Genomic DNA, 27,468 nt, shown 5'->3' on the forward strand with positions numbered 1-27,468 from the left:
TTCACCGCCTTCCGGTTGCCACGGTTACCAGTCAACTTGCGCAGCCACTCACAGCCTGTGACTTCTCTAGACGCTGCCAGTAACCTGGTGAGTAAATAGGTTTCTGTGGAAAAAGAAAATGCTATTTAAAACAAAAAATAAGGTTTCTGAATATAAAAATAATACTTCCTCACTTGAAAAAATGTTTTTCTTTTCTTTTTTTCTTTTATTCCTCTTATTTATTTTCTTTAAATATTTCATATGTTTATTTGAGAGACAGAGTGAGCACAAGTGGGGGGAGGGGCAGAAGGAGAAGCAGACTTCCTGCAGAGCAGGGATCCCCAGGTGGGGCTCCATCCCAGGACCCTGGGTACATGACCTGAACCGAAGCCAGACACTTAACCAACTGAGCCACCCAAGCGCCCCTCACTTGAAAAGTTTCATTTTATTTTATTTATTTGTTTTTAAGGTTTTATTTATTTATTTGAGAGAAAGAGGGAGAACACAAAGGGAGAGGGAGAAGCAGACTCCTCCCTGAGCAGAGAGCCTGATGTGGGACCTGATCCCAGGACCCTGAGCCAAAGGCAGACATTTAACTGACTGAGCCACCCAGGTGCCCTTCACTTGAAAAATTTTAAACCTTACCTACAAATTAGGAAAAAGGCAATAGATACCCTCTATTGTACAACATGCCAAGTAGTGGTCTTTTTCTCTGAGTATATTAAAACACATATTCATATTTTAAAACACATGACGAGGTCTTGTTTGATATCAGGAATGTAATCGAGAGCAGAATCATTAAATCACAGGTTCTAGGCTTTTTACACATTAAAATGCTGATTTCAAACGTAGACTTGTTTTCTGACTGGTCTCCCAGCTTCTGACGCATTTCCCCTCCAGCCCGACTTCTTTCTATATCACTGCCAAGGCAGTCACCCTGATTGCATCAGCCCTAGTTCAAAATCATCAATGCAAAATAAAACCTATGTTTTAAAATCTAATATTCAGGATCTTCCCATTTGACCCCTTTCACTGCCTTTCTAGCCTCGTATCTTCAGAGACCCTCTGTGCTCTCCAGGTGCCTTCTCTCAGTTCCCCGTTCTCAACCGGAGCTTCCGCATCTGGTACCTTTGCTCACCTGCTTCTTGACATCTCACTTTGTTCCATTCTCAAATGCATTGGTTTTTATGTCTTTCTTGCGGACAGAGTATTTACCCATTTGTCTTTGCGTCTGTCACAGTGCTTCCCCTGACCAACCATGACCCAGTGAGCAGTTGTTACGTGAAGGAATCAATATTGAATTTAAAATTGAGCAAGATTACCAGGGTTGAGGATAGAAAGAAAAATCCCATACTGCTCCTCTGGTGTTTCTCCTATGTACATAGAACACTTCCCTTCTGGTATTCTGGTCACCAAGTGTGCGGTTTTTTTTCCCACACCAAGAAGTATTCTGACACCAGCTGGATGACCTACAATTCAGTGAATTCTGACACTGCCTACCTCGAGATACATTCAGAGACCACAGGGGAAAGGCTCAGTCCCACAAGGCTGTGCCCCAACCCCCCTTCACACCATTCATCAGTCCAGGTTGCTACCCGTGCTTCTGACTGAACAGCGATAGGTCAGAAGTTCCCATTTTCTTCTCCTTGGGTTCAATTCATTTGCTAGAGCACCACACAGAACTCAGAAAACCCATTTAGTCATTAGATCCCTGGTTGAAGACAAAGGATATGACTCAGGAACAGCCAGATAAAGAGACACACAGGTCGAGGTATGGGGGGGAGGCAAGGAGCTTCCAGGCCCTCTCCAAGGGCTGCCACTGTTCCAGTATGTCCATGGCTTCACCACCCTGGAAGCTCTCCAGACCTCATTCTTTTGGGTTTTTATGGAGGCTTCACTACATAAGCATGATTGATTAGATAATTGGCCAGTGGTGATTGATTCAGTCTCTAGCCTCTTTCTCCTCCCTAGGGGGTCAAGGGATGGGACTAAAAATTCCAACCCTTTTTTTAAAAAATTATTATTTATTTATTTGTAGCATAACAGTATTCATTGTTTTTGCACCACACCCAGTGCTCCATGCAATCCGTGCCCTCTATAATACCCACCACCTGGTACCCCAACCTCCCACCCCCCGTCCCTTCAAAAACCTCAGATTGTTCTTCAGAGTCCATAGTCTCTCATGGTTCACCTCCCCTTCCAATTTCCCCCAACTCCCTTCTCCAACCCTTTAAGCACCTATTTGGCTCCCCTGGCCAACCCTTCGGTGTGTTCAAAAGTCACTTCATTAACGTACCAAAAAACAGCCTTAACCCTTCTCAGCATTTAGGAAATTCCCAGGGTTTTAGGGAATTTTTGTCAGGAATGGGAGGAAGACCAAATATTCCTTCTTATAAATATTCCTTCTTATAAATTCCTTCTTATAAATCATAATAGCACAGGTAACCAAGTGGGGTGACAGCCTGACATCGTGGCTAAGAGCCAGGATTCTGGGGCCTCAGAATCTGGCCCAAATCCTGCCTTTATGCCTTGTTAGCCACATGGCTCTGGGCAGATTATGTCTGTCTCATAAATAGCGATTACAAGTGCTCAGAATAAAGTGAGTTCCTGTGCATAAAGAATGCAGAGTGGTGCCAGGCAGGTAAGTGGGCACTGTGTCATGCATTAGTTGCCGGTACTGTTATAACTATGGGAATCCTTAATAATTACCTAAATCAACACTATCTATGAAGACAGTACTTTCTAGTATAGGTCCAGAAATTACTCTGCAGCAGTTACTGAGCTAAGCACTTTCATACATGCACTTTTTTTTTTTTTTTTTTTTTTGCTAGAGAGGGAGAGAGAGGGGCATAGGAGGGGCAGAGGGAGAGGGAGAGTGAGAATCCAAAGTAGGCTCCTCTACCCAGTGCAGGGCCTGATGCAGGGCTTGATCTCACAACTCAAGTTCATGACCTGAGACCAAATCAGGAGTTAGATGACTGACCTACTAAGTCACCTCATACATCTTTTGTTAATCCTCATCCAGCCCCATGAGATCATCAGTTCCACTATTATCCTATTTCACAAAGGAGGAAAAGTGAACATAGAGAGCTTTCTTTCTCTACTTGGCCAAGATCCCACAACTTTGGTGCCCCTGATCAGTCCTCTGGTCTGGGTGGCAGCCAGCTCGAGCTGAAACAGCAACATCAGCCCTCCTTTCTCATGAACGGACACACCCAGCACCAGCACTCAGTGGGTCCTTGATGCATACCTGCTGAGCCAGGGGTAGATGATTGGACAGCAGGAGAAATGCTCATGGAAGTCCCCAGAGCACAAGAGGGCATAGGCAGGCCCATGGGAGAGTTGGGTTCTAGTCCTCTTTGTTTTGTTCTGGGTCTTTGTGGTAGCCATCCCATAAGTTGGTCATCCCTCTAGCACAACAGACTTGATAACAAGGGATGTGGCAAACACAAAAAGGAAGTGGTGGAAACCATGATGGTGAGGATACTGACAGCTCAGCAAATCCAAAGACACAAGTAACTTTACCCTCCATGGTGAGGAGGCCAACACCTCCAACACCCTCATGGCTTACTCGGTCCATGTCAATGTCCTCCAAAAGCTTCAGAGGTAACAGGATAAAATAGAAGTCTAATTTGAAAAGGAATTTCAGACATGTGAGAAAAAGTATAACCAGGTGTGTGCAGCCTTTCTTGCTAAGATACCTGATCTGCCTGGTGCTTCCCTCAGGGGATTGGAGAGACATTCACGGAGACTGGAGAACGTGGGAATGTTCACCAGGGGGACCCGATTTTGAAGCAAGTGATTGCGCTGGTAAATAAAAAAGGAGAAAAAGAATAAGAAAAAAATACCCCCCCAAATTCTGAATATTGGTTGATTTAAAATATATTTGGAAAGGCACAGGACTTCGATCAAAAAGCATGACCACCCTTTCTGATGGTTTTCAATGATGTGGAGTGGGAGTGATCACATCTTGGCTGCCTGATAGGTTACATGTCTGAAACTCACCCTGAACACAATTGTTACAGATTGCCTTGTTTCCCCCCAAAACTCACATTTGGTTACCATGGCCCCAGCAAACCAATACTTAATGAATATGTCAAAAATAAAGTGTAAAGGCAGACACCTGCTAAAGTGAAAGCCATCTTCCTTGATTCCTTCTATCATAAGATAGTGAAAATAGAGGTTTGCAAAGGGTGCCAAGTAGATGTGGGTGAACAGAGTGTCAATTTGAGAAGTATCTGTGGTCCCACTCCACGTGGGGCAGTCCAGAGCAGAGCTGACCCAGCAACCAGTGCTTATTCTTCGATTTATTTAGCTTTCTGTAATTCCCAGTGCAGAAAGTGGAACTCAGAGAAATGCATCTTTGTCAGAAACTTTGCAGTTGTTGGAAACCTAATTGACAGTCTTGTGCAACACAACGGCCAGCCTCACACTTGACAGAGGACATTTGGCACCAAGGAAAAGGGCAACCTGAAAGCCCATGCTAGCCAACAGGGCACAACTATTGTTGAAACTGGGAAACTGCCTTTTGGAGCCCTGGCAGGGCTTCTGAATATTCACATTAATAACCAGTGAAGCATGTTGTAGAATCTGAACTTGGCTAATTTCAGTACAATTAGGTTTTTGTGCTTTCTTGGTAGAGTCTATCTTAAGATATGTCCCTATAATAAGAGATGTATTACTTAGTGTTTTAGGAATAATTAAATTAAATTACTTAGTGTTTTAGGAATATCATTATTTCTTTCCCCAAAAGATATGGATTGCTGCAGTTTCTCTAAAGCATAGTTATTCATTGCTATGACATTTTTGTACTTTGAAAGTCATATTATCATGTAGGTATTAAAGGGTAGCTATCAAGATTACCCTAACTCTTCATTGAAATGACATATTTGAGAAAAATGCATGTTGAAAAGCCTATCCAAGTGTGTGTATTTCCACCTTGTGCAGAAGTAGAAGGGGTTTTATTTGGCTTGTACCTGCTTCACCTGCATGATTTCACTATAGAAATGTGACATAATTAATTCTAAGATGGTTCTTGTAAATTTTACTATTTGGGAATAACCAGCACGTAGTTAAAAGCTCTCAGAAGAACATTACACTTGTTTGGATTCTGTGTGACACAGTGATCTGCACAGAATTAAAATTAGAATGAAGTTCTTGTTTACCACTACTGCTGTTAAAAGAATTTAGGGGATATGGTGTGGGGGCTGGGGGTTGAGAAAAGAGAGAGAGAGACTTTTTTGACCCTTACCAACTGATAATTAAACTAGTAATTTCTCTTTCTTTTTATGTATGTGATGGAGACACAAGGTATTTTGTGATTGCATGGTGGAAGATCTAATCTAGTCTAGCATCAGAGAAGGGAGACTTCCCAGAGAAGTGACCTATAAACTGAGATAGAAAAGATAACAGTTATTTAGCAAGATGAGAGGTAGAAGTGTTGGAAATATTCCCAGGTAGGGAGATTAATATGTACAAAGACTCATATCCTCAACTGCTGAGTTTGTCTTAAATGTCTGCACTTTGTTTATTTAACAAATTTATATACTCAGCCAATAGTTACTGATTATCTTGATTAGGAGTCTGGGAGAGGTGGTGACTGATACCTTGTAACCAAGGACACAAGACTGTTTTGAGTTTGGCCTTGCTGGTCCCCTCTTCTCCAAAGGAGTTGCTGAACAAGGCAAGTTGCCTTAGGTGAGCACAAGCATAGATTGGAAATCAGCTTCCAGTATTAACCACTAGATGGTCAGTCTCCCCACTAAGGGCCACCCCTGACTAAGCTGACAGGCCCTAGGATTCCTTCCTTTTAGAACTCATATTAAGGGGTTCTTCCTTCCTGGAAGAGAGGGTTTGAGGTTGGGAGGTGGGAACGGGACAGCCTAGGCAGAAGAAAAGGGAGAAATGCTGGGAAATTCTGCCCATACCCTAGATAGACTTCATGAAAAATGATAAGTGAGAGGTTCTGGGAAGCTCTCAAGCTTCACAAGGGCTTACAATATAGTGTGTGTGTTGGGGTTGGAGGGGAGTCATAATCAACAGCATTATTGAAAGTATGTGTCAATGGCCCATTGCAGGGGCCAAATTTGGCCCATCGACTTGGTTTTGTACAAAAAGCCACAAGAGGTTTTTGCATTTTTAAATAGTTGAGCAAGAGCAAAAGAAGAAGAATATTTCATGAAATGTGGAAATTACATGAAGTTCAATGTCCACAAATAAAGCTTTGCTGGAACTTTGTCTTGCTCGTATCTATGGTTGCTTTCAAGCTGCAGTGGCAGAGTTGAGAAGCTGCAACAGAGATTGTGTGGCCCTAAAGCTGGAAGTATTTATTATTAGTCCCTTTCCAGGAAATGTTTCCTCACCAATGGTCTGAAAGTCTGGGAAGGTCAGTGGCCCACAACCCAGCTGCTGCCCTCGGAGAATGATGGACAATCTGGTTGATGCATGATGACTCTACTCTATGCTTTCTTCACCAATGCACAATACAAATACATAATATTTCATTTTCTTTTAACATCCTCTGCTCTGTGGTCACACCTGTGACAAGCCTGTGACAAACATTTTCTCACAGAGGGTTAAGCCTCTGCCTTTGGCTCAGGTCTTGATCTCAGGGTCTTGGGATCAAGCCCCGAATCGGGCTCTCTGCTCAGCAGGGAGCCTGCTTCCTCCTCTCTCTGCCTGTCTCTCTGTCTACTTGTGATCTCTGTCTGTCAAATAAATAAATAAATAAAATCTTAAAAAAAAAAAAGAATATGCCAACTATTTAAAAAAAAAACATTTTCTCAGTGGGGAGGAGGAGGGTTTTTTCCCCTAGGTATTTGCTGAGCTGTTTTTTTATTAAGAACTTGAAAATCAAGAAATTCCTTTTATGACTGGAGCCAGATTTAAGGTGTTGACTGACTTTAAGTTGTTGAATCTCCTCAAAAATAGACCTTGTGATAGAATAAATCAAGGTGGTTGTTTTGGGAGGTGATTCCAGGAAAACATGGGTGAGGGAGTAGAAGTGAGAGCAGAAGTGCAGGAAGCCAATCCAGGGTTGCCAAGTGAAGGCAACTGGAGTTTATGCTGAAGACAGCATAAAACATACTTCTGAGTTGTTGCACCTGGTGAGAGGAGGTTGGGACATTTATCTACCTATCAAGCATTAGTTGAGAACTGCTCCAGGAGGACATCTGGCCTGCATTCTGGTTGCAACTTTTTACCCCAGCAGAGATGGATCAGGGGAATCACTGAGCCATCGAAAGGGCATCGCATAAGTTTACACTTAAAACCAAATTCAGACTTACACAGAATTGAGTATTACAGAGAGTTAATATTTTTTTTTTTTAGAAAATTGTTCTGCAGCTTATTAGTTCTAGGTGCACTATAACTTACATTATAGAATAATTTATCATATTTAATCCAATACTGTCAAAGCCTATGAAATACACATCATGACTTTAGTAACAGCTGTATCAGCAGAAAATCCTTCTTAAAATTTAAAATTATCAAGAATTATTTGTGATACTGAATTTACCAAGATTGACTTGACAAGCTTCAATTACATGGATTGAAAATGAAGTTGCTGTGGGCGCCTGGGTGGCTCAGTGGGTTAAGCCGCTGCCTTCGGCTCAGGTCATGATCTCAGGGTGCGGGGATCGAGTCCCACATCGGGCTCTCTGCTCAGCAGGGAGCCTGCTTCCCTCTCTCTTTCTCTCTGCCTGCCTCTCCATCTACTTGTGATTTCTGTCAAATAAATAAATAAAATCTTTAAAAAAAAAAAAAAAAGAAAATGAAGTTGCTGAAAGTATGGACTTTGAAGACCTCATAAGTGAATTTGCAGAGAGGCTGAGCCATGAGTGTGTTTTGGGTGTTGTGGTTGTGTCAGCTCAGACTCTGTATTCAGCATTCTTCAGGAGATCTGAGTATTTCCATTCCTCTGATGGGCAGTAACTCAGATCAATGTCCACAGTCCCTTTGAGAAAGGGTCAGGGAACTCACTGTTTTATATGTTTCTGTGGCATTACAGGCACTTCCTCCTCCTAAAATGATTGGAGATGGGTCTAAGATTCCGGGTACAGGTGGTGGGTTGTGATCTTCCTCGGCAGTAGCTCACCGTCTTTGGCTCCCTTGTCCTTGATCACTTTTGATGTTAAAGGTCAAACACATCTTTGTTGACTGCCTGTCTCTCTTGCTGTAAGGAACCAGAGGATCCATTAGTGCCTGTCTCAGATTACTGCCTGTCAGGATCCCATCTACCCTTGCTATATGGCGATCATGTGTGCCCTGCCTATGTTAATTAAGTGCTACCTCCCTGGCTTGGCTACTACTTCTTAGCACTAGGAAACCCTGTCTCATAACTTCATCCCCACCTTATCCCTGGCCTTTAGCTTAGAACCACTTCTGAACTTCTCTTGAGGCCAGTATGCTCATTAGTAACGCATTCTTTACTGCTTTAATAAATCACAATAATCATATTCTTTCAAGCATGTCCATCTCTCTGAGCCTTTAACCCCACCGATCTCCACCCCCCCACTTTTTTTTTTTTAATTGTTCTGTCAAAGTAGAGTACTAAATTGATTTTATTTACTTCAAGGCATTTTTTTTTCTTAGTTTTCAACGAACCATTCCAACAGTGTTGTTAAGACTGGCTCTAGGTGTCCTTGCTGGATTGTTAAATTTGAGTGGTGGGACAGTGCCCTCTTACATTTTTTCCTATCCAGCCTTCTATGTTCCATACCACTATCCCCAGTCCTACACCATGCTCAGGTATGTTTTCCCAGTTCTTGGCATACAGATAAGGTAGATTTGCCATTTTCCGGGTTAATAATTTCATTTCTAAGTGAAGGAAAATATTTTCCCCAGGTGAATACTTGAACCTAGTTATCAATCTAGAAGCAGCTAAGGAATGTATGTCTTGAAGAGGACAAGCATCATCTTATAACATAAGGGCCTGTGCTGGTCTCCAGGCAAAGCGAGCTGCTATCTTCCAGCCAGGGGGAATCATGGGAATCTGGGGGGTCTCATGGGAATCTGAGGGTTCCAGGTTTTCAATCCCATGTATCAAATGTCCTCATCCCAAATCTCAGGGTCCTACACCTTCCCTATCAGGGAAGAATATCTGCCAGGCTATGGATTAGGACTTCTTGTCACTCTGCTCTGCTCACTCATGTCATGTTCATCACAATCTGTTCTGGGCTTCCCTCCTATCAGAGGTAAGGGTCTCCTTAAATGCACTGAAGAGGTCTTCTGACTTCACACCATGCCCCACGTCAATAGCTGGTTGACCTGATTCTGTCATTTTCTTCTCTCAGTACTTTGGTGGTAGTGGAAAGCAACAATGAACTCCACATTCCCTATAACTGCCATTTTTACTTCCATCTCTCAGTCACTCAGTGTGTAAGTCAGTGCATTCTTTTCCCCCAGCACATCACAGTTCCCCTCAGTGAGAGTCTTAGTGAGGTAATGCCACAGTGTGACAGGGGAGGGAGGATTGAGACTAGAGACTGAAGAAGCCAGTGATGCGTGGATTGCTAGGCAATGTGTCATTGAGGGCTACTAGCACTTAATCCTGCAGGGAGCTTTGGGTTGACAGGGTGGAATATTTCTGAGTTATCTCAGTAGAGGTACATGCAAGCAAACAAAGGTCTTTCTCCTTTGTTCCCATCAGTCATTGGTTGAGGGGTACTCCCAAGGAGGGTGTTAATTCCTGGGCATGTTCAGTCTGCCCCGTGTGTGGGCAGGGCAGGTTTCAGAAGTCAGGGAAGGCTCTCGGGCAAAGGGTTACAGGTGCCTCTCATTGGAAGTTGGGTAGGTGTGTCCAAACATAGTTATGGCCAAGGGGATAAGCATGAGGCACCAGCATTTTCTGCTTTGGTCAGATTTTTTGCCACTTGATTTAATGTTTCCCAGTTAACAGTTTGGGTTTTATTCACTTCTTTTAGTTTATTCAGGGCTTCTTTCTGGGATCATTTCAGTTTTGCCCCTACCTCAAAATTCTTTCTTGTTACACTTCTAAATTCATGACAGACTTCCTATTCTATCAGTAGTCTTGTCACTTCCTTATTTTTTCAAAGCAAAGAATACCTTTGGAAATACTTTCTTCAGTTAGAACAAGAGACTTTCCTTGTTGGGATGTCTGGGTGGCTCAGTTGGTTAGGGGTCTGCCTTTGGTTCAGTTCATGATCCCAGGGTCCTGGGATTGAGTCCTGAGTCAGGCTCCTTGCTCAGTGGGGAGGCTGCTTCTCCCTCTGTGTGTTGTTCCCCTGCTTGTGCTCTCATTCTCTCTGACAAATAAATAAAATATTAGGGGCACCTGGGTGGTTCTGTTGGTTAAGCAACTGCCTTCAGCTCAGGTCGTGACCCTAGAGTCCCAGGATTGAGTCCTGCATTGGGCTCCCTGCTCAGTGGGGAGTCAGCTTCACCCTCTGATCCTCTCCCCTCTCATACTCTCATTCTCTCTCTCAAACAAATAAATAAAATCTTAAAATAAATAAATTAATTAATAAAATCTTAGGAAAAAAAAAAAAGAACTTCCTTGTTTAACACTATAACAAACCTGAAATGCAGCAGATGTGGTCTGCACTGGTAAGTGACAGTGAAGAACATGTAACAATTCATTCCTACCTTTTTAGCTGGAAGATTCTTAATATGTGTCTCTGTAAGAACTAGAGATTTATTCATTAATTATTTCAAAGAGAACACGATAAATAAGATACAGGTATTAACCTCAAGGAACCACTATCCAGATCTGTGTTGTCCAGTATGGTAGCCACTAGCTACTGAACATCTGATTTATGTCTAGCCAAGGTGAAGTGTAAAATAAACACCGTGTAAGGGTCTATTTAGCCAGAGCAATTTCATCAGGTTAAACAGTGATTTTGTTATTTATGCAGTAAAGCTTAAACTGACCCTGCCCCCCACCTCAGGGAACTTACTTAAAAGCAAGTCCGGGAAACCAGTCCCAGGTAACAAAGCCCAAATACAAGGGTGGGTCAGGCCAGGTGGAGACATCCAATTAGTGGGGCGAGCATGCTGTCTCCCTAGCTACCAAGGAGTGTGGGTCCCGCCTTTTGGGTGCCCATTCTGACCAAGGTGATAGGCTAGTTCAAATATCTACTAGGGTAAATTATAATTCAATTGGCCACCCGTGTGTGACCTAGCATGACTGTGCAGCTTTTTCTATGTGTTACAATCTCATTGGCCACCTGTGTGGCCAGACCCAACCACATGGCCTTTGCTGTATAAAAGTTAGTCTGTAAGACAGGGAGGGGTTACCTCTTTGTAAGAGAGGGCCCTGGCTGGTTGATTTGATTCTCAATGCTTGGCGCGAAATAAAGCTTTGCTTGACCTTCGCTTTGTATCAGTCTTGCTCCTTTGATCATTGACCCAACATTGGGGGCTTGTCCATGATCAAATGATGAGAACTGAGCCAGCATCAGAATTTCTGGGAAAAGCCTCTGGAGGTAAGATCTCCAGATTTTATTCTGTGAGATCGGTCTGTCTGTCTGGTTGTGGAGCTCCATGGTATGGCCCACTGGGGAGAAGCTGGATGCAGCCATGCTCCCCAGGGCTGGAGTGGATGTGGGGACACCCCATCCCTCTTCTGGTAGATCGTCTAGGGATTCAAGTCCCCCTAGGTGGTCAGGGGGCCGAGAAAACCCCCACCAGTGGGTGGTTGCAGGAGACCGAGAAAATCTCCACTGGCCGCTGCATCTGGTTGTCTTTGTCTTGTCTTTTGTTGCCTGTTGAGTTGCTCATCCCTAGAGGACCAAGAAAATCCCCACGGGTGAGTGTCTCTAGGGGACCAAGAAAACCCCCACCAGTGGCAGGCTCTGGGTGAGGGCCACTGGGTCTGAGGTTGTTTTTGTCCTTTTTGTTGTCTGTTGCATTGTTTGTTGTGTTTGAAGAAATGGGGCAAGCAGAGAGTAAGGGGACTCTGACTTTCATCTCTCTCTTCCTCCTAATAGATGTGGGGCTTCTTCCTTACTCATTCTTGTGTCAATGGCTGGCTATAACTGGAGCCAACTGTGGTTAGTCTAACTCGAGACAGAGACTTTAAGGAATATTCCCAAGCAGCTGCCAAAGCTCCCTTTGTTTTGGGGAAGCTCCTTTCCCTCTCTGACCCAATGTGGACTGCCCAGTCCCTCCCCCTTGCTGGCGGGAAAGCATGGTATCTGCTCCTCTCTTGGAGCTGATGAGCTCTAGAACTGGGAACCCTTTCTCTGCCTTCTGGTGGCACTTTGTTCTGTTCTTGACTGTCAGGAAACAAGAAGAGCCACCCCAGGACCCAACACCCCCCCACTCCAGATCTTCCCACCCAGATCTCAGGTAAACGTTCGAAGTGGAGTGGGCCCAGGTGGGGAACGTAAATCAGTATTTGAACTAAGTTAAGTTTGTTGGGTTAATTAGGATGAACATGTCTTTTAGTTAACAGCAGTAAGTGTGAAACTTCAATCAAAGTTTACTTAAGATCAAATAGGCTCATGTTATTTATGTTAAAATCTGTTAACAAAGAGATGACTAAACTGATGGTCAATTGTCTGTCTCAAAGTTTTAATGGGTAATTGTTAAAGTAGCTTTCAAAGTCTTTGGTAACCTGAAACTTTAAACCAAATGAGATAAAATGCTAGAGTGTTGTTTGCTGGGAACTAGGTTTGTGCTTTTGAAATCTGTTGGTAAACATGTTTTGTGCTTAACTGATTCATAAATTTGCCTTTTAAGAATTCTGTTGTAACTGTTCTCATTTGGTTTATATTTAGTCTTCATTAGAGGTTAAGGTATTTCTAAGAGTACAAAATTCTGCTAAGTGTAACTAAGACTGGTGGAAATAAGGGAAGCAACTCTGTATGTAGGAAAGTAGGAGATATGCAAAAAAGAGATAAGGAATGGGAATACACTTTGTTAAAAGTAAGAAAAGGTAATTTTGTGCTAAATGAACTGGTTGTTTGGAAGAAAATGACTTGGGACAAAACCTGAATGTAAATTATAGAAGGTTTGTGAAGAAAAATCTTCAGGAGAAAGAAAGAAAGAAAAACAGCCCCAAGGTGATTTAGCACTCTCCTGAGGTGCCACTCTATATATTGTACTTGTATATGAAAGGGCCTTTTGGCCTTGAGAGACTGCGGAAACACCCCGTTACCATCCCCCTTTGTATCACTGGGGTGGGACAGGAGATGGGCCTCGGAGGGCAAACAGAGCACCTGCCCTAGGGTTTTAGGTGCACCCCGCTGATTTCAGTGGACCCAAGGCTGGGCTCTCCTGGACAGCCGAGCTCACCTCCACCCTGCTGGACCAAAAATAGGAGGCCAGGGACAACTGACTGGATCAGCCCATTGAACCAGGAAAGCCCTGGGGCCACTGTCTGAGCCAGATCCATTCCTAAAGAATAGAAGGGGAGACTGATTACCTCCCATTAGCCAGGGATACCCAGGGGAGGGGGGTAGTGTCCAACCTGTTTAAATCTGAAGAGTGCCTGACTGTGAATCTGTCTGTATGGTTCCACCACTTCGGTTATGGAGTCTGAGTGGGCTGCACCCTGAGTCTTGCAGGGCGTCATATGGCATAAAGTAGCCTGGTCTGGAGCTTATATGGACAGATGTTAGCTAAGACACTCCTAAGTTCCCATGAGGGATGCAAGCAGGACAGCATCTGAAAGATCCCCCTCTCTTTTGTCTGCGACATCATTCACAATGGGAGGGAAACCCAGTAAACCCACTATCTTAAGGCTGCATGCTTAAGGATACAAAGGAAAGACACTGGTATAAAAAAGCTGGTTTTCTCTCTGTTTAAAAGGGCAAAGTTTTCTTAGGTTAATTGATGTGTTAAAAAAAAATGTAAATGGTTTTCTCTTTGCCTACCCAGAGTTGTAAATGAGGTCTCTTTGACTCACACGGCTTTTCCTTGATGTGCTAGGTTACTCAGGGAGTACTGCTAAACCAATAATAAACCGTGGGTTACTTTTGGGTAAATGCTGTAACTACTCTAGAGGTTCTATACATTTCCTAAAGTTTTAATGTTTTGATAAGGGTCATCACTTGATATTTAACCATATCTATTCTGAGTTTTTGTCATTTGTAATTATTTTAATTCTCTTGTAAGATGAATTCTGCCCGAAAAGAAATTCATATGGGAGACTTTCAGGACAAATAACAGGTCTTTGATATGTTAAAATCCTGGAACTAAAATGGGTAAGAATTTCCAGAAGTAAAAGCTGCATTTGGACTAAACCAGAATTAGCAACATGGGTCTAGATGAAGTGAAGGAAATTGTAATGTTGTGGCTCTTTAGATTTTGTCTTATTTTAAATATGACTGGTTCTATAACGTTTGCTCTTCCAGACTAGGGCGACTTTTTCTTAAGTTATCTATAACTACAGAGATGTAAAAGTACTCATTTGTAAACAAATCAAGGCATTCAACTTTTCTCTCTATCTGAACCCTCTGAAACTAAAAGGTCTCAGCAAGTATTCTTTCCTCCATGGCAATCAGTCATTTGCATAAGTTCAATAAGAATCTGTTCTCCTTTATAACAGGACACCACTGGAAAAACTGGTTATTTTACCAAGGCTTTGACTGGAATGTCATATTTGAAAAGACTCAGATATGACCAGACAGCTTAAAGGAAATAAAGTTGCCTTTATAAAACCTGGAGCTGTAAAGCCCTTTGGAACTCTTGGCCTGATACCTTGCTTACAGAGTTCCCAGCAGCCTCACCAGGTGAGTAAAGAATATCACTTCCTGGCAGGATACTTTGGAAACCTCAGGAAGAGGAATTTGCCCAAATCGACAGGTATTGCAGGCATGTCTGATGGCAAGTACATGGCTTGGCTTCTGGCCTGGAGAGGCTACTAAAAGTTCAACCTAGAGACTCCTTATAAGAAGTTCCATCAAAGCAGATTCCAAAAGATCTATATGATCACACTCACTGTTCTTGCTGAGCTTATGTAAATAATTAGGCCAAGTTTGTTAAAACTGGACTCATTTTTCAAATGAATTAGTCCTGATTTGGCTATCTCTGGAAATGAGGGTTATTTTAGAGAGAAAAATTATGTTTTAATAACACACCTTTATGGGTGTTAAATTCTAGATTTGATTGTTTTTAAATGTTTGTTTACCTAAGCTAGACAACTTGAGGTAAACGTCAGAGAAGTTGCACAATAGCTCGTTTAGACAATCTTGCTTTTGCCAGTCAGTCAGCCCCAGACATAAAGGAGGAAACTTCAGAAAATTGAAGGATTTGAAGGGAAGAATCTGACTGGGTTAGTGGGAATAGTGGAAATAGCCGCTGAGGATTGAATCATGCTTGTGGGGGATAAGAAGTCTCTTACAGGTGTCAGCAACGGAAGCACAGCTTTGCCAGAGCCATGCCACTTATTTAGTTATTATTATTATTTTTTAAATATTTTATTTATTTATTTGACAGACAGAGATCACAAGTAGGCAGAGAGGCAGGCAGAGAGAGAGAGAGAGAGAGAAGCAGGCTTCCTGCGGAGCAGAGAGCCCGATGCGGGGCTCGATCCCAGGACCCTGAGATCATGACCCGAGCCGAAGGCAGCATTCCAAACCACTGAGCCACCCAGGCGCCCCTCACTTATTTAGTTATTAAAACATTATTTAGGCTTTGATCTCCACGGGGGAGTTTCTTGGGATGTGGGGCTACTGCAGGCTGTGGATATCCTGGTTTGTGGAGATGGCCTGACCTCTCTACGAACTGACACTTGAACCACATCGTAATCCTGACCACTCCCACCCGCTCTCAAGGTCGACAGGATTACTCCCTGGGTCCACTACACACCACGTCCAACCAGCTGACCCCACACCATTCCCAAGGACTTTGTTCCAGAATGGAAAAGCCAACCAGACAAGGATAATCCCCTAAAGCTAAGACTGCGCAGTTCTCACTTACCCCACTAATGTTACTTATACTATTTCCTCTTCATCCCAGAACCAATCCCCACTAACCACTGGACCTTGTGGCTGAGACCAGCCTGGACCCATGATTGGGTCCTTCCTTAGGTTCCTCTGAGAGGGGGAATGTAAGGGCCTATTTAGCCAGAGCAGCTCCATCCTAGCCCTGCCCCTCCCCCATCAGGGAACTTATTTAAAAACAAGTCCTGGAAACCAATCCCAGGTAAAAAGCCCAAATACAAGGGTGGGTCAGGCCAGGTGGAGGCATTCAATCAGTGGGGGTGCATACGGTCTCCTAGCTACCAAGGACTATGGGCCCAAACCTTCAGGTGCCTTTTAAAAAAATTTTTTTTATTTTTACTTTTTCTAAACATATAATGTATTTTTATCCCCAGGGGTACAGGTCAGTGAATCGCCAGGTTTACACACTTCACAGCATTCACCATAGCACATACACTCCTCAATGTCCATAACCCCACCCCCCCTCTTCCAAGCCCCCTCCCCCCAGCAACCCTCAGTTTGTTTTGTGAGATTAAGAGTCACTTGGGTTTGTCTCCCTCCCAATCCCATCTTGTTTCATTTATTCTTCTCCTACCCCCTTAACCCCCTATGTTGTATCTCCACTTCCTCATATCAGGGAGATCATATGATAGTTGTCTTTCTCTGATTGACTTATTTTGCTAAGCATGATACCCTCTAGTTCCATCCACATCGTCGCAAATGGCAAGATTTCATTTCTTTTGATGGCTGCATAGTATTCCATTGTGTATATATACCACATCTTCTTGATCCATTCCTCTGTTGATGGACATCTAGGTTCTTTCCAGAGTTTGGCTATTGTAGAGTTTGGCTATTGACATTACTGCTATAAACATTCAGGTGCACGTGCCCCTTTGGATCACTACGTTTGTATCTTTAGGGTAAATACCTAGTAGTGCCATTGCTGGGTCATAGGGTAGTTCTATTTTCAACATTTTGAGGAACCTCCATGCCGTTTTCCAGAGTGGTTGCACCAGCTTGCATCCCCACCAACCGTGTAGGAGGGTTCCCCTTTCTCTGCATCCTCGCCAGCATCTGTCATTTCCTGACTTATTAATTTTAGCCATTCTGGTGTGAGGTGGTATCTCATTGTGGTTTTGATTTGTATTTCCCTGATGCTGAGTGATGTGGAGCACTTTTTCATGTGTCTGTTGGCCATCTGAACGTCGTCTTTGCAGAAATGTCTGTTCATGTCCTCTGCCCATTTCTTGATTGGATTATTTTGGGTGTTGAGTTTGCTAAGTTCTTTATAGATTTTGGACACTAGCCCTTTATCTGATATGTCGTTTGCAAATATCTTCTCCCATTCTGTCAGTTGTCTTTTGGTTTTGTTAACTGTTTCCTTTGCTGTGCAAAAGCTTTTGATCTTGATGAAATCCCAATAGTTCATTTTTGTCCTTGCTTCCCTTGCCTTTGGCGATGTTCCTAGGAAGATGTTGCTGTGGCTGAGGTCGAAGAGGCTGTTGCCTGTGTTCTCCTCAAGGATTTTGATGGATTCCTTTCTCACCTTGAGGTCCTTCATCCATTTTGAGTCTATTTTCGTGTGTGGTGTAAGAAAATGGTCCAATTTCATTTTTCTGCATGTGGCTGCCCAATTTTCCCAACACCATTTATTGAAGAGGCTGTCTTTTGTTCATTGGACATTCTTTCCTGCTTTGTCAAAGATTAGTTGACCATAGAGTTGAGGGTCTATTTCTGGGCTCTCTATTCTGTTCCATTGATCTATGTGTCTGTTTTTGTGCCAGTACCATGCTGTCTTGATGATGACAGCTTTGTAATAGAGCTTGAAGTCCAGAATTGTGATGCCACCAACTTTGGCTTTCTTTTTCACTATTCCTTTGGCTATTCGAGGTCTTTTCTGGTTCCATATAAATTTTAGGATTATTTGTTCCATTTCTTTGAAAAAAAAAAAAAAGGTGGGATTTTGATAGGGATTGCATTAAATGTGTAGGTTGATTTAGGTAGAATAGATATTTTCACAATATTTGTTCTTCCAATCCAGGAGCATGGAACATTTTTCCATTTCTTTGTGTTTTCCTCAATTTCTTTCATGAGTACTTTATAGTTTTCTGAGTATAGATTCTTAGCCTCTTTGGTTAGGTTTATTCCTAGGTATCTTATAGTTTTGGGTGCAATTGTAAATGGGATTGACTCCTTAATTTCTCTTTCTTCTGTCTTGTTGTTGGTGTAGAGAAATGCAACTGATTTCTGTGCGTTGATTTTATATCCTGACACTTTACTGAATTCCTGTACAAGTTCTAGCAGTTTTGGAGTGGAGTCTTTTGGGTTTTCCACATATAGTATCCTATCATCTGCGAAGAGTGACAGTTTGACTTCTTCTTTGCTGATTTGGATGTTTTTAATTTCCTTTTGTTGTCTGATTGCTGAGGCTAGGACTTCTAGTACTATGTTGAATAGCAGTGGTGATAATGGACATCCCTGCTGTGTTCCTGACCTTAGCAGAAAAGCTTTCAGTTTTTCTCCATTGAGGATGATATTTGCGATGGGTTTTTCATAGATGGCTTTGATGATATTGAGGTATGTGCCCTCTATCCCTACACTTTGAAGAGTTTTGATCAGGAAGGGATGCTGTACTTTGTCAAATGCTTTTTCAGCATCTATTGAGAGTATCAAATGGCGCTTGTTCTTTCTTTTATTAATGTATTGTATCACATTGATTGATTTGCAGATGTTGAACCAACCTTGCAGCCCAAGAATAAATTCCACTTGGTCGTGGTGAATAATCCTTTTAATGTACTGTCGGATCCTATTGGCTAGTATTTTGGTGAGAATTTTCGCATCTGTGTTCATCAAGGATATTGGTCTGTAATTCTCTTTTTTGATGGGATCCTTGTCTGGTTTTGGGATCAAGGTGATGCTGGCCTCATAAAATGAGTTTGGAAGTTTTCCTTCCATTTCTATTTTTTGGAACAGTTTCAGGAGAATAGGAATTAGTTGTTCTTTAAATGTTTGGTAGAATTCCCCCGGGAAGCCATCTGGTCCTGGGCTTTTGTTTGGAGATTTTTGATGACTGTTTCAATTTCCTTAGTGGTTATGGGTCTGTTCAGGCTTTCTATTTCTTCCTGGTCAGTGGTGGTAGTTTATATGTCTCTAGGAATGCATCCATTTCTTCCAGATTGTCAAATTTGTTGGCATAGAGTTGCCCATAGTATGTTCTTATAATTGTCTGTAATTCTTTGGTGTTAGTTGTGATCTCTCCTCTTTTATTCATGATTTTATTTATTTGGGTCCTTTTTCTTTTCTTTTTTGATAAGTCTGGCCAGGGGTTTATCAATCTTGTTAATTCTTTCAAAGAACCAGCTCCTAGTTTCTTTGATTTGTTCTATTGTTTTTTTTGGTTTCTATTTCATTGATTTCTGCTCTGATCTTTATGATTTCTCTTCTCCTGCTGGGCTTAGGGTTTCTTTCTTGTTCTTTCTCCAGCTCCTTTAGGTGTAGGGTTAGGTTGTGTACCTGAGACCTTTCTTGTTTCTTGAGAAAGGCTTGTACCGCTATATATTTTCCTCTCAGGACTGCCTTTGCTGTTTCCCACAGATTTTGAACCGTTGTGTTTTCATTATCATTTGTTTCCATGAATTTTTTCAATTCTTCTCTAATTTCCTGGTTGACCCATTCATTCATTCTTTTTTTTTTTTTTAAAGATTTTATTTATTTATTTGATAGGCAGAGATCTCAAGTAGACAGAGAGAGAGAGAGAGGAGGAAGCAGGCTCCCTGCTGAGCAGAGAGCCCGATGTGGGGCTTGATCCCAGGTCCCTAAGATCATGACCTGAGCTGAAGGCAGAGGCTTTAACTCACTGAGCCACCCAGGTGCCCTGACCCATTCATTCTTTAGAAGGATGCTGTTTAGTCTCCATGTATTTCGATTCTTTCCAAATTTCCTCTTGTGATTGAGTTCTAGCTTCAGAGCATTTTGGTCTGAAAATAAGCAGGGAATGATCCCAATCTTTTGATACCGGTTGAGACCTGATTTAGAACCGAGGATTTGATCTATTCTGGAGAATGTTTCATGTGCATCAGAGAAGAATGTGTCTTCTGTTGCTTTGGGATGAAATGTTCTGAATATATCTGTGATGTCCATCTGGTCCAGTGTGTCATTTAAGGCCTTTATTTCTTTGTTGATCTTTTGCTTGGATGATCGTCCATTTCAGTGAGGGGAGTGTTAAAGTCCGCTACTATTATCATATTATTGTTGATGTGTTTCTTTGATTTTGTTATTAATTGGTTTATATAGTTGGCTGCTCCCACTTTAGGGGCATAGATATTTAAAATTGTTAGATCTTCTTGTTGGACAGATCCTTTGAGTATGATATAGTGTCCGTCCTCATCTCTTATTTGGCTTAAAATCTAATTGATCTGATATAAGGATTGTCACCTCTGCTTTCTTCTGATGTCCATTAGCATGGTAAATTGTTTTCTACCCCCTCACTTAAAATCTGGAGGTGTCTTCAGGTCTAAAATGAGTTTCTTGTAGTCAATATATAGATGGGTTTTGTTTTTTTATCCATTCTCATACACTGTGTCTTTTGATTGGGACATTTAGCCCATTAACATTCAGGGTAACTATTGAGAGATATGAATTTAGTGCCATTGTATTGCCTGTAAGGTGACTGTTACTGTATATTGTCTGTTCCTTTCTGATCTACTACTTTTAGGCTCTCTCTTTGCTCAGAGGACTCCTTTCAATATTTCCTGTAGAGCTGGTTTGGTGTTTGCAAATTCTTTCAGTTTTTGTTTGTCTGGAAGCTTTTTATCTCTCCTTCTATTTTCAATGATAGCCTAGCTGGATATAGTATTCTTGGCTGCATGTTTTTCTCGTTTAGTGCCCTGAATGTATCATGCCAGTTCTTTCTGGCCTGCCAGGTGTCTGTGGATAAGTCAGCTGCCAATCTAATATTTTTACCATTGTATGTTACAGACTTCTTTTCCTGGGCTGCTTTCAGGAGTTTCTCTTTGTCGCTAAGACTTGTAAATTTTACTAATAGGTGATGGGGTGTGGACCTATTCTTGTTGATTTTGAGGGGGGGTTCTCTGCACCTCCTGGATTTTGATGCTTGTTCCCTTTGCCACATTAAGGAAATTCTCTCCAATAATTCTCTCCAATATACCTTCTGCTCCCCTCTCTCTTTCTTCTTCTTCTGGAATCCCAATTATTCTAATGTTGTTTCGTCTTATGGTGTCACTTATCTCTCGAATTCTCCCCTCGTGGTCCAGTAGCTGTTTGTCCCTCTTTTGTACAGTTTCTTTATTCTGTGTCATTTGTTCTTCTAGAGCCTCCATTTTTTATTTCACCTCATTAATAGCTTTTTAAATTTCAACTTGGTTAGATTTTAGTTCTTTTATTTCTCCAGAAAGGGCTTTTATCTCTCTGGTGAGGGTGTCTCTAATATCTTCCATGTCTTTTTCGAGCCCGGCTAGAACCTTGAGAATCGTCAATCTGAACTCTAGATCTCACATGTTACCAATGTCTGTATTGATTAGGTCCCTAGCTTTCGGTACTGCCTCTTGTTCTTTTTTTTGTGGTGAGGGGCACCTGGGTGGCTCAGTGGGTTAAAGCCTCTGCCTTCAGCTCAGGTCATGATCCCAGGGTCCTGGGATCGAGCCCCACGTCGGGCTCTCTGCTCCGCAGGGAACCTGCTTTCTCCCCTCTCTCTGCCTGCCTCTCTGCCTGCCTTTCTGCCTACTTGTGATTTCTCTCTCTCTGTCAAATAAATAAAATCTTTAAAAAAAAAAAAAAGAGAAATTTTTTGTGGTGAATTTTTCTGCCTTGTCATTTTGTCCAGGTAAGAGTATATGAAGAAGCAAGTAAAATACTAAAATGGTGGCAAAGACCCCAGGAAAATATGCTTTAACCAAATCAGAAGAGACCCCAAATCATGGGTTTGGGGAGAAAGAGGATAAAAAGAGGTTCAGAAAAAAAAAAAAAAAAAAGAAAAGAAACAATTAAAAAAAGAAAACGAATAAAGAAAAAAATTAAAAAAAATATATATATATTAGATAAACTAGTTAAAAGACGTTAAAAAAAGAAAAGGGTAAAAGTTAAAAAAAATTAGAAGAAGAAAAAAATTGAAAAAAAATAAATTAACTGCAAGATTAAAGAATCATGGGGAGAAAGCCATGAGTTCCGTGCTTTGCTTTTTCCTCCTCTGGAATTCTGCTGCTCTCCTTGGTATTGAACCTGAACTCCTTGGTAGGTGAACTCGGTCCTGGCTGGATTTCTTGTTGATCTTCTGGGGAAGGGGCCTGTTGTAGTGACTCTCAAGTCTTTGCCCCAGGCAGAATTGCATCACCCTTACCAGTGCTGGGCTGAGTAATCTGCTCAGGTTTGCTTTCGAGAGCTTTTGTTCCCTGAACGCTTTCCGTAGAGTTCCGGAGGATGCGAATGAAAATGGCGGCCTCCCAGTCTCCCTCCCAGAGGAGCTGAGAGCTCGGGGCCCCACTCCTCAGTGCACCCTCAGAGAACAGCGCCCAATCACTCCTGTCTCCCTGGCCTCCTGCTGCGCTCCAAGCTCACCCAGCCTGCGACCAGGTCAATGTAACCCCGAGCTAAGAGCTCACTCCTCAGCTCTGTCTCTGTAGCCGGCTCCCCGTTCTAATACCTGCAAGCTCTGCGACACTCATACACCCTCAATCCTTCTGTGACCCTGCAGGACCTGAGGCCACGCTGACCCCACGTGGGCTTCACCCCGGTTTAGCCTCTGGAGCCATGTCCCTCAGCTTTTAAAAGTCCCGATTTAGTGTTCCATTGCTCCGCTGCTTGCCGGGAGCCGGCCCCTCCCCCTGTGGTCTATCTTCCCATCGCTTGGATTCACTTCTCCGCTGGTCCTACCTTTCAGAAAGTGGTTGATTTTCTGTTTCTAGAATTGCTGTTCTTCTCTTCAGTCTCCCGTTGGATTTGTAGGTGTTTGCAATCTTTAGATAAGCTATCTAGCTGATCTCCTGCTACCTGATGTCGTCTCAGCCTGCTACTTCTCCACCATCTTGACTCCTCCCTCCTTAGGGTGACTTTTGGGCGCCAATTCTGACCAAGGTGATAGGCTAGTTCAAATATCTACTATAGGATAAATTGTAATTCAATTGGTCACTTATGTGTGACCTAGCAGGACTGTGTAGCTTTCTCTGTGTTACAATCTCATTGGCTACATGTGCATGGTCAGGCCCAACCACATGGCCTTTGCCCTTAAAAGCTAGTCTGTAAGGCAGAGGGTCGTCACCTCTTTGCAAGAGACCTCTCTGGCTGGTCAGTTTGATTCTTGATGCTTGGCGGAAATAAAGCTTTGCTTGACCTTTGCTTTGTATCAGTCTAGCTCCTTTGACCATTGACGCAAGAGTAATAAGTGTTTAAAGTATATGAAAGGGGCACCTGGGTTCCTCAGATGGTTAAGTGTCTGCCTTTGGCTCAGGTCATGATCCCAGGGTCCTGGGGTTGTGGAACCTGGACTGAGTCCTGGCAGAAGAACCAAGCGGCACTTGGAGACTTTGGAGGATCAGAGGTTTATTTAACACTGGTGGGCTCAGACAAGGTTGTTCTCCAAAAGTCTGAGCCCCGAACACAAGCAGGGAGGGGGATTTATACCCTTCTCCTTCTGCATACTTGGTACTTTTGATGCATGTGTGGGAAATGGGGTAGGAAAGAAGAACCCGGAAGGGCTTTGAGACAGGGACTGGAATTCCCTTGCTGGTTTGGTCAGCCATCCTAGAGTACAGTTTTTCCCTATCACTGGCACTAAGTCCCACTGAGACTGCTTCTTCCTCTTCCTTTTCCCCTCTCCCTCTGCTTGTGTTCTCCCTCTGACAAATAAATAAAATCTTTAAAAACAAACAAACAAATAAACAAACAAAACACATGAAGGGCACAGGGGGGTCTGCTGCTGGTCTCTTAACTTCTCTCTGTGTTTTAAAACCTAAATAAAAACTAAAAAGCAGCAAACAACCCCCCCCAACAAAAAAAACTCCACCAAACACCAAAGCAAAATAAATCACCATCAACAAAACCCCAGTTGAAACCTAATTATTATCCTATGATCCCTAGTTACATTGGTATAAAAATCCCAGCCCACATTCTTCTCTAAGATTGAGAATGTGCTAAAAGGTCACAGATGACTTGCCAACATTAGCTAAGAAGGGAGGAGTATTTGCTGTGTGCCTGGCGCAGTTCCTTTTTTTAAAAGATTATTTACTTATTTATTTCACAGACAGAGATTACAAGTAGGCAGAGAGCTAGGCAGAGAGAGGAGGAAGCAGGCTCCCTGCTGAGCAGACAGCCTGATGCAGGGCTTGATCCCAGGACCCTGGGATCATGATCTGAGCTGAAGGCAGATGCTTTAGCCCACTGAGCCACCCAGCTGCCCCAACCTGGAGCAATTCTAAGTGTTTCCCATGCATTAACGTTTTGGAGCTTCACAATGCAATTTGCAAGGTAATATCCCATCCCCATCCCCATTTCCCAGGGAGAAAACTCAGGGTCATAGAGCAGGAAAATAACTCAAGATACTGTAGCTTGGGACTTACAAAGCCAGGACTCAAACCAGGAGAAATGATCTTAGTACTTGTACCTTAACCACTCTGCTGGACCATCCACATAGTAACTATTTGCCAAAATCATCATCATCACCAACATCTTCCATAGGCAATGTCTAATTATTGCATCTCCTTTAATTACAAAAAAATTAAGAAATGTATTATGTTGAGTTACATTTCCCAAATGTCATTCCCTAGAAATAACTGGTCTGAATGTGGTGCGTATTTTTTCAGACATTTTTCTGTTTACACACTTTTGTTTCCATGTTTATAGGTGCCAGGCAGAGTTCTAAATGCTTTTCATATATTAGCGCATTGGATCCTTACAAGTGAATCCATGATTCCAGGGGAGAAAGTCAGACATGATTTCAAAACTGAGCAGCCAGCGCGAATACAGCTGTAAGCGTTCTGGACTCGGGCTCTTAGGTTGTCCTGGCTGACTTCCTCCGGCTGTGGGCCACAGGGTAGAGTGGGGGCGGGGAGTACTCCCAGAGCCACTGAGGCTCCTCCCAGAGCTCGTAAGTGCCAAGCAGCCCTGTATCCTCAGCTATAGGTTCTGGATTTCAGGACAGATCTTCCAAGTGATGAGGGAACAGAAAGCCAGCTGAAGACAAAGCATAAGCCGACACCCTGCCACCTCTCCCCACCCCCACTCTTGGGTGGGACAGGTGTGACCTTCTTCCCCCAACCTCTCAACTATCTTGATGTTAATGTCTTGCTAGAGGCGGAAAAATAACCTTAGCCTTGCAAAGGCAAGGCCTCAGGCATCTTGTAGGTACTCTTTAGCATAAGAAAGTTCTTTTGAAACCTCCCTTTTCCTTACCTCCCTCAACCCCAGCATACAAAACCTGCCACCCCTCACAATCCCAGGGCAGCAGCTCTCTCTGCCCACGAGTCTTGTTCCCATGCTTTAACAAACCATCATTTTGCACCAAAGACTCCTCAAGAATTTTTTCTTGGTTGTGGTCTCTAGACCTTACCCCACTGAACCTCACTTATATTCTAAAACTTCATCACAAGCAGTGACAGTGGCTTAAATAAATAAATAGCTCACCAATTATTCTGACAGAATCATCTGACAAGTGACAAAGAGGTCATCCTTGAACTCAATTTATTCAGGCTCCTTTAAGCCCTGAAACCCCCATCTCATCTTGGACTCTGTCCTTGGTGTGTTTAGTCCAGTTTTAGGAAACGTTCTTGCTAAAGCAGAATCCTGCTGGTCAGGTGAGTGAAAATCTCCTCCCTTGACGTATGATTTAGTTCTTCATTCTCCACCCTCAGTATCTCATCACCTTGGCCTGTGAAGGATTGTGGAATATATCAACCGCAAAATAAGGTTCTTTGGTATAAAGATTACTTTAAGCTAATTATTTTCAAGAAACAGAAATCACAGGAAAGTGAAGCTCTGAAAACTGAGAATTAGTTCCCATTTACAGTTATAATTGAAATCTCCATGGGTGAGGGTTTCTGCCTCTCTATACCAGGACGTGAAGGATCTTAAGTATACATTGGTTTAAAAGAAAGAGGATAAAAAACATATTTGAAAAAGAAAAGGAGTTTAATACTGCCAGGAATATTTACTACTTGTCTCAGCTGAAATCTGATGTTATTTGAAGGAGTTTTTATTAAAGATTTATTTATTTATTTGAGAGAGACTAGGTGTGCGAGTAGGGGGAGTGGTAGGGGGAGGAGAGAGTATCAAGGTGACTCCCCGCTGAGTGTGGAGCCAGATGCAGGGCCGGATCTCACAACTCTGAGATGAGGACCTGAGCCAAAATCTAGAGCCAGTCCCTTAACCCACTGAGGCATGCAGGTGTTTCCAAAAGAGTTCTATGATCAGAAAAGTTGGTCTAATTTGTAGTTGATACTCAGAGCCTGATAGGAGCTGTTTTTTTTTAATACCTGTTGTATTTGATTCTGTTCGTCACATGGGGACTTCTCAGTCCACTGTAACCCCCTTCTTGAACTCCTGCTGACTTTATCCTCCATCAGTCTGTCCACATCCTCCGTGTTGGCGTGGTGTCATTGAGGATTTCCTTGGCTTCTTTCAGAAACTTAAGATCCCCACCCCCCCCAAAACTGGTTCCTCCTTCTTGTTGTTTCTACTCTTCCTTTCTCCTCTTGCTCCCTTTGATCATCCAGTTTCCTGGAATCCTTTGGTCTGTCTCCCTCCAGACCTTACCTCCTCCATGGCTCTGTCTATCCCTTCCAGGTGTTTCCCTCCCCACTTCGGCCCCCAGCTCCCTTTAGTCACTGGAACTTCTGTGTGTAGGAACACACAGACCTCCAGAAGGAATTACTGAGGCTGAAAAGGAAAAAGGAGCTCTTTGGAAGCTAGGTAAATAAAAAATCTTAAAAGCTCTTCTGCAAATATTAGTAAAAGGCTTTGGCCATCAGAGCAGGTGTTCTGAACAAAGGATTTATAATAGCTGTGTTTCAGTTTCAAAAAGGAAATAAAATGTTATCTTTATTATTGAAACCTAATAGAAGCAGCAGAAGAAAGGAATCTCTACACATAGATGAGGGTAATAGTAGGCAATAAACGAGAATAAGGCAAGGTTACATCAAATCGGGTACTTACAACATCCAACCTTATCAGCTGGGGAAGCCCCCTGGAGACAGCCAGGAGGGAGTCCCCATTAAGAGGCCTCCGCAGAGTCCTCCCCTCAGGTGAGACTTCCAGCTGACCATCTGCAGGAGGGCCCTATTTATAGGGTGAATGACAGGGTTTGAAGATAAACATTTGTTTGCCTACATGCAATTTGGAGTGAACTACATTTTTATGTTATCATGTTTTTATATTTTTAAGGAACCTGGGCTATGTGTGTCTGCCTCCCCTCCTGGATTCCATTCTGGGGGGCCAGCCCAGCTTGGAGCCAGTGGGGATGTGAGACAGGATTTGTAGCTCTTGGTGTCCAGAACAGAAGGTTCTTCAGTTCTGACCTGGAGGCCAATCTTATATGGCAAATAATGAGGCTCCCAAGGTTATTCACACAACATGAGTGTAACAAACATCATTCCTT

General features: G+C 42.8%; 1 long non-coding RNA gene across 1 annotated transcript; it reads right to left on the minus strand.

Annotated features, from left to right (window-relative positions):
• LOC116584906 lies at nucleotides 1-27,170 on the minus strand. The gene is made up of 3 exons (XR_004283374.1): nucleotides 27,027-27,170; nucleotides 8,075-8,152; nucleotides 1-103 (listed from the first exon to the last, which is right to left on the minus strand). It is a non-coding gene; the product is annotated as an uncharacterized LOC116584906 (long non-coding RNA).
• Nucleotides 27,171-27,468: the final 298 nt, after the last annotated feature.

Source organism: Mustela erminea, chromosome 2 (assembly GCF_009829155.1).
Source record: "Mustela erminea isolate mMusErm1 chromosome 2, mMusErm1.Pri, whole genome shotgun sequence".
In the NCBI taxonomy this organism is placed as follows: Eukaryota; Metazoa; Chordata; class Mammalia; order Carnivora; family Mustelidae; genus Mustela; species Mustela erminea.